This window comes from Echinops telfairi, unplaced genomic scaffold, assembly GCF_000313985.2.
Source record: "Echinops telfairi isolate 266 unplaced genomic scaffold, ASM31398v2 ScPeMD7_31;HRSCAF=116, whole genome shotgun sequence".
NCBI classification, from domain to species: domain Eukaryota; kingdom Metazoa; phylum Chordata; class Mammalia; order Afrosoricida; family Tenrecidae; genus Echinops; species Echinops telfairi.
The window spans coordinates 47,454,532-47,461,107 of record NW_022103928.1 but is presented as its reverse complement, the minus strand read 5'-3'; positions in this window follow the sequence as shown (position 1 = coordinate 47,461,107).

Below are 6,576 nucleotides of genomic sequence, written 5' to 3'. Positions count from 1 at the left end.
ACTTCTGACTTCAGGAGGAGCAGGGACAGCATGGGAGGGTGTAGGTGGAGCAAGGGGGGACTAGCCACACTTGTGGTCACTGGAGGGTGAGATGGGACTTTCTGATCATCAGCCATCAGTGTGGGCACTGGTGCAGGCCCTGGTAAGAAGAATTGTCTCCATTTGACCCCGTCATGTGACACAGCCCACAATAACCATCAAAATGCAATATTCGTGGCAGTGAACAGTTTCTTAATCACTTCTATGACATTCTCTTTGGCTGGTAAACTTCGAAACCAAACTCACCGTCATTGAGGCAGTAACTGTTTATGGGAGTAGAAAGCCTAGCCCAGCAGTTCTCAACCTGTGAGTCATGACCCCTTTAGGGGTCCAACGACCCTTTCACAGGGGTCGCCTGATTCATAACAGTAGCAAAATTCCATTTAAGAAGTAACAACAAAAATAACTTTATGGCTGGGGGTCACGACCACATGAGGAGCTGTATGAAAGGGTCGCAGCCTGAGGAAGGTTGAGAACCTCTGCCCTAGTCTTTCTTCCTTGGCACTGCTGCTGGTGGTTTCAAACCAGCGACCGTGTGGGTCGCAACCCACTGCGTAACCGTTACACCACCAGGGATGAGCGTCCCAATTTAGGTCTTTCTTTGCCTCTGAGTCTTTAAAATGACAAGTTCCTTCTCACTGAAAATGGTCATTTCTCTGCAGTGCAGAATTCTGTCCCCCTGGCCCAAGCCCAGAGGTGCTCTTCTGCTATCTCTGATTTGAAAACAGCGATGGAAACTGGTTGCACAGAGAAGGAGGGGGCCTGAGCGCTGTATCCATACAGAAAAGCTAACAGAGGAGGAAAGCTTGATGGACATTTTTAGTGTAATAAACTGCATTTGCTTTCCTTCTGCCAAGAGCGCTTTCTCTGCCAGATATGTGCCAGTATCTGGGAAATTGAGAATATTGATAGGATTGTTCTTACTATAGTTGCGACATTCTTTATTGCTTTGTGAGTGATCCTAGTAATGTTTGGGAGACTGAGAAGTAATATTTGAGAATGATCCTGGCTATAGCTATAGGGGAGTGCCATTATTAGCATGGACACTGTCTACACGATGTAAGAGTTTGAGAGATGCAATTATTCTCTACTGTATTCGCATCATTAAGATGTGTGGTGACCATCATCGTGGTGAGAGAAACAGTATTTACATCGTAGAAGTGCTACCTACCTCGAACTAGAATTTCGGGCATCTGTTTTCTGTCTCTCGGCCGCCATTCCTTCACTGGATTTTGCCTAAATCTGTGGGATTAAATAAAGATTGGACCTATTGACTTTTCTCCTGGCTGTGGTACGGTAACAGAGTAAGAAAAGGTTCCTTTCTAGAGCAAAGGGAAAGAAGAAGCAGCCCGCCTTGTGATGCTTCAGGAGAACATTTAAACGCGAGGCACACGCTTGTTGACTTTCTCAAAAACGGTGGCTTGCGTTCACCTGTTTCTGTTTCCTCGATCGATCGGCTCCTTGCAACGGCTGGCTGGAAACCCCTCCGGCAAGGGCCGGAAGAATGTGTTTCCTTCAAGAAATGAGCCCAGTTGACGGGGTGTGCCTTGTGCCGTCTACTGATGAAAATGAGCGCAGCAGGCTTGGTGGAGGAAGTGGAGAGCTGCCGCTGTGGTGAGGCGCCCGCAGGTGAACAGGTGAACAGGTAGGATGCGGAGGTCAGTGCTCTTGGCCTTATTTCCTTCCGGTTGAGAAATGTGTTCGTAGGAGGTGTTTGAACCCGCGAGTGCTGGGGCTAAAGCCTGACCTCATCCTGTGATACGGATGTCAGAATGCAGGAAGATACATCTGAGCCACACTTCATGTTCTCCACCCTCCAGTGTCCTCTGCCTGCAGTCCCCCATCCTCCCACCGAGGTTGGTTTCCTGCGCGTTTTCTGCCACCTCTCTGACAACCATGGACTCTTCTTCCCCTGGACTGTGGTTCCAATCGGTGTGACCATGGAGATCTGGTTTAATTCTCCCACACTTTCAGGTGCTCATCCACCAAGTGGGCCCGTGAGCCCTGGCAGCGTAGTGGTTATCTGTGGGCCTACTAACTGCACGCTTAGCCGTTTGAAACCAGCAGCTGCTCCCCAGGAGATAGGTCAGGCTTCCTACTCCCTTAAAGAGTGACAGTCTCAGAAACCCGCAGGGGGCAGTTCTGCCCCGTCCAACAGGGTCACCTGTGAGTCAGAACTCAATGGGGGTGAGTTTGGGTTGAGTTTTCCCGAGTGGGCCGGATAACGCTGTCTCTAACTATACACATACTGGTTGTGAAGTATTGATAAGAAGGGTCCCAGACAAGGGTCCCCTCGAGAACCCTGGTGCAGATCACCTGGTGTGCAGTGCGCCAAAGTGTAGGTAGGTGGCCCCATGCCTATGGAGACCCTGCATTTGTGGATGGGCCCATGGACACATCCTATCACCATGGCAATTCTGTCCCTGCTCATCTTTCTACTTGTCTAATTCTGTGAATGCTGGGTATGTCAAGCCCTTGGTGTCCCCCAGCCAAGGGGTTAGTAGCGTCCACCAGGCTGTCCCTCCATAGTATATGCCAAACCTAAGGTGCTGCTTGCTAATGCATGGCCAATGACCATACACTTGGAGGTCAACTGCTTAAAGGTTATCTCCTTGTGAGTTACCAGCCACCTCGAGCAATCAGACCCTCTGGTCCAGTGGTTCTCAACCTTCCTAATGCCGCCACCCTTTCATATAGTTCCTCATGTTGTGGTGACCCCCCAACCATAAAAATTATTCATTGCTACTTCATCACTGCCATTTTGCCACTGTTATGAATCAGGCGACCCCTGTGAAAGGGTCGTTCCACCCCCAAAAGGGTCGAGACCCACAGGTTGAGAAGCACTGCTTTAGTCTGTCCCACCCTCAGTAGGGCCCACTCCCTTCTGATCAGGATGGTGGATTGTTCCCCTGAAGGAGAGCCCAAAGGCTAAGGTCAAGCTGACTCGGGGAGGACCAAGGTTAGGCTGCCCTTTTGACTCTAGCATCCGCCCATCTTGTCACATACATACCCCCCAGTGCCGCCCCTTCCTATTGCGTGTATACCCTCGCTCATCCCGCTCCTGTTGCACATATGACTATGGTACAGCCCCTTCCTGTTACGGTGTAATTAGGGGGGCTTGCACATCTCCTAAGTGCATATAAGCTGTGATTGGAAATATGCGCGGACCTGGCTGCTGAGATCATGGTCGTCTGGGAGGGGAACAATTGCATGCTTTATCTTGTCTGACGTCTCTTTAATTTTACCCCTCAATTACACAACCACCCTTTGGACCCGTTCGATTGTGGGGGCTGGGACCCCACACATACATATCAGTGGCCAAATTAACAGGGAAACATCAGATCTTCTAATAGTAGAGATGAAAGGATCACACGACCATTGGGACGCTGGGTCTAAGGGCCAGGAGGGCAAGAGCAGCTGTGAGGGGAGCTGGTCAATGATGTCGTGCAGTGCTGGCAAGGAATTCCGGGACACCGCTTGCATCTCCGGTGTGCCGAAGCACAGCGCCCTGTGATGCCTGTAAGGATGGGAAGACAGTTGGGACTCACGGTACACAGATGCTTGCCAAGGGTTGAAGGTGTGGCGAAAGCCAGAGGACTTGTTTGGAGCACTGGTTCTCGGTCTTGGCTGGTCAATGGAGTCAGGTGGAGAGTTAGAACATGCCTGAGTCCTATCCACGAGACTTTGATTTCCTTTCATTTGGGGTGTGGCCCGGCTCTGGGGAGCGTTAGAAGCTCCTGGAGGGGTCTGAGGATCTCCATTCGAAGCAGATGGGGAAACTGGGCCCAACCCCTGGGGGCCCTTTTGACCATGCTCAATATGCAGGTAGCTGACCCATCCCCTAGCTCCGCAGGACTCTTCCACATAGAACTCTGGAAGTCGAAGCCCAGAAACTGCCTTCTGAGAGGCCACAGGCTGGAAACGGCTCCGGAGCCATTCTGCACGTGAGGGTGCCATGGTTCAGAACCTACTTGACCTCTGGAGCCATTCTGCACGTGAGGGTGCCGTGGGTCAGAACCTACTTGACCTCTGGAGCCATTCTGCACGTGAGGGTGCCGTGGGTCAGAACCTACTTGACCTGCTTTGGGGGGAAGGCTTCACCAGAACTCAAAAGAGGAAGCAGATCCTGGCTGGGAAGCCCAGGGCTCTGTCAAGAGCCCCTTGAATACTGTGGAACTTGTGTCAAAGTGCAGGCAGGAAGGGACAGAATGGGGGTGTGAAGGACACGCGAACTGGCAGCAGGGGCCCTGGAGGAGACCTATGGCAGTATTTATTGGTAGACGGGCCTCCCAGCGGAGGTACAGTGAGGAAAGGATGGGGCAGGAGGACCTGGTATTGGACCAGGTGGGAACATCAAAATGGGATTTTCGGTGACAGTCTAAATATAGCACAAGGAAGCCATTGCTTTGCTCACTGGACTCCTTGGTTTACCAGCTGTGAGCGGTGACTCACTGGAAAACCCTCGCACGGAGGACTGGCTGATGTGAGCGGGGAGAGCGTGGCAGGGAGCCCGGGGGACAGCCCAGACCAAGCCTGGGCACATCTCACCCTCGAGAATCGTCTGGAAGCTGCCCTGCCCCCCAGCAGCCTGCTTACTTGCACCCTGGCACATTTAGAAACACATTTGCTAGGGCCAGAGAGGCTTTCTCTTTATTTACCAAGCAGAAAGAAGCCCTCCTCAGCAGATTAGCAGTGAATTAATTATCTACAAATATTTGAGAGAAAGTGTTAAAGGGAGTTTGGGGTTTTTTTGGTGTTTGGGTTTTTTTCTTCAACTCTGGGGTATGTGAGAAGAGGAAGCTTTGGGGGAATGTTCGTGGGTGGCAATTATGCGTGTTTCTCTTAGGGGAGTGGGCCCTGCCCAGGCAGAAGAAGAAGGCTCTTTAGGAAATTCCAAACGCAAAGATAATCTCTGTGTAATTTTACCCACATTTCCATCCAGGTCCACTGATGGACGCATCTAAAATGGACTGCCATCAGCCAGAGGGGTATATTTTTGTACGTGAGATGTTTGAAAATGTGTTAACAATTTTTCTTGCCTTAGTAAATACAAGAGTGAAAATAACAGTCTGTTGCCCGGTTGTGTTTCAAGAGTTCACTGGGGCCTCGTTGCAAATGGACAGGGTGTAGGAGAATGAGCAGTGTACCCTAAGACGCCAGGGAGGTCCTGGATGTCCCCTCTGCCCTCCTCTTCCTTCTCTGTTCACAGTGAAACATGCCCGTATCTTCCCTCTTTGATGTGCATCTCTGGTCCATCAGTTTTATCCTCTGCCTCGAGGAAAAAGCAAAATCCTTCGCGAGCCTCTGTTGGCTGGTCGGTAGCAGCGGAAACCCTCCCTTTCTCTACCAGCACGTGGTTACGATGGTGGCAAAGCGGGTTCCGAGTTCACTGCTAACCCCAAGATCCGCAGTTTGTGACCTTGGAAAATGTGTGACCTTGGAAAATGTTGTGACCTTAGCTTCTCTGGGCAGCCATTGCTTCCTCTATAAAGTGTACCTATTAATGCAAATATTGTTGAATTTTCCTGGGGGGATTAGCTAACGCTAGGCTCCATGGTCTGGGCTCAGAGATGGTGATGGTGGTGGTGATGGTGATCAGAGACTGCAGTGGTGGTGATGAAGAAGGGTATACGAAGGATGAGGTTTAGCATATCCCCTCGCAAGGCCTTTGTTGTTGTTGTTGTTGTTGTTAACTGAAAACTTTGAACTTCAAAGAAATACCTCCACAAAAGCCATTTGTCACAAAGATGTATGTCACATGGTTTTGCATTAATTATGGTACAATACTTCCAAGCTATCAAGGGATATCATTGGTGGTGTCAGATGGACCTTGAAGACAGAGAATACCACACATATGTCTACTTGTGTGTCACCAACTATGCAAAGACATTTGACTGGGGAGTATAACAAACCATGGACAGCCTTGAGAAGCATGGGAATTCCAGTACACTTCCTGGTGCTCCTGTGAAACCTATACACGGATCAAGAGGCATTTTTGCACATAGAACAAGGAACTGGTGCATGGTTTAAAATCAGGAAAGGTGTCCATCAGGGTTGTATCTTCTCCCCATAGTTATTCAATCTGTATCCTGAGCAATAGTCACAGAAACTGGATTATATGAAGAAGAATTCACATCAGGACTGGAGAGAAGGTGACTAACCCGAGGTGTGCAGATGACACAACCTGGCTTGCGGAAAGTGAAGAGCACTTGAAGTACTTGCCGATAGAGATCAAAGATTGCAGCTTTCAGTGTGGATTACAATGCAATGTAATCAAAACCCAAATCCTTACCACGGGGCCGATAGGTAGCATCGTGATCAATGGAGAAAAGTTGAAGTTGCCAAGGATTTTGTCTTAGTTGGATCCACTCTCAGTCCTCCAGGAAGCAGCAGCCATGAGATCCAATGATGCATAGCCTTAGGTAAATCTGTTGCACAAGCCCTCTTGAAAGTGTTGAAAAGCCAGGGTGCTACTTTGAGAAGTAAGGTGTGCTTGACCCAAAGCCCTGGTATTTTTAATTGCCTTATAGGCGTGGG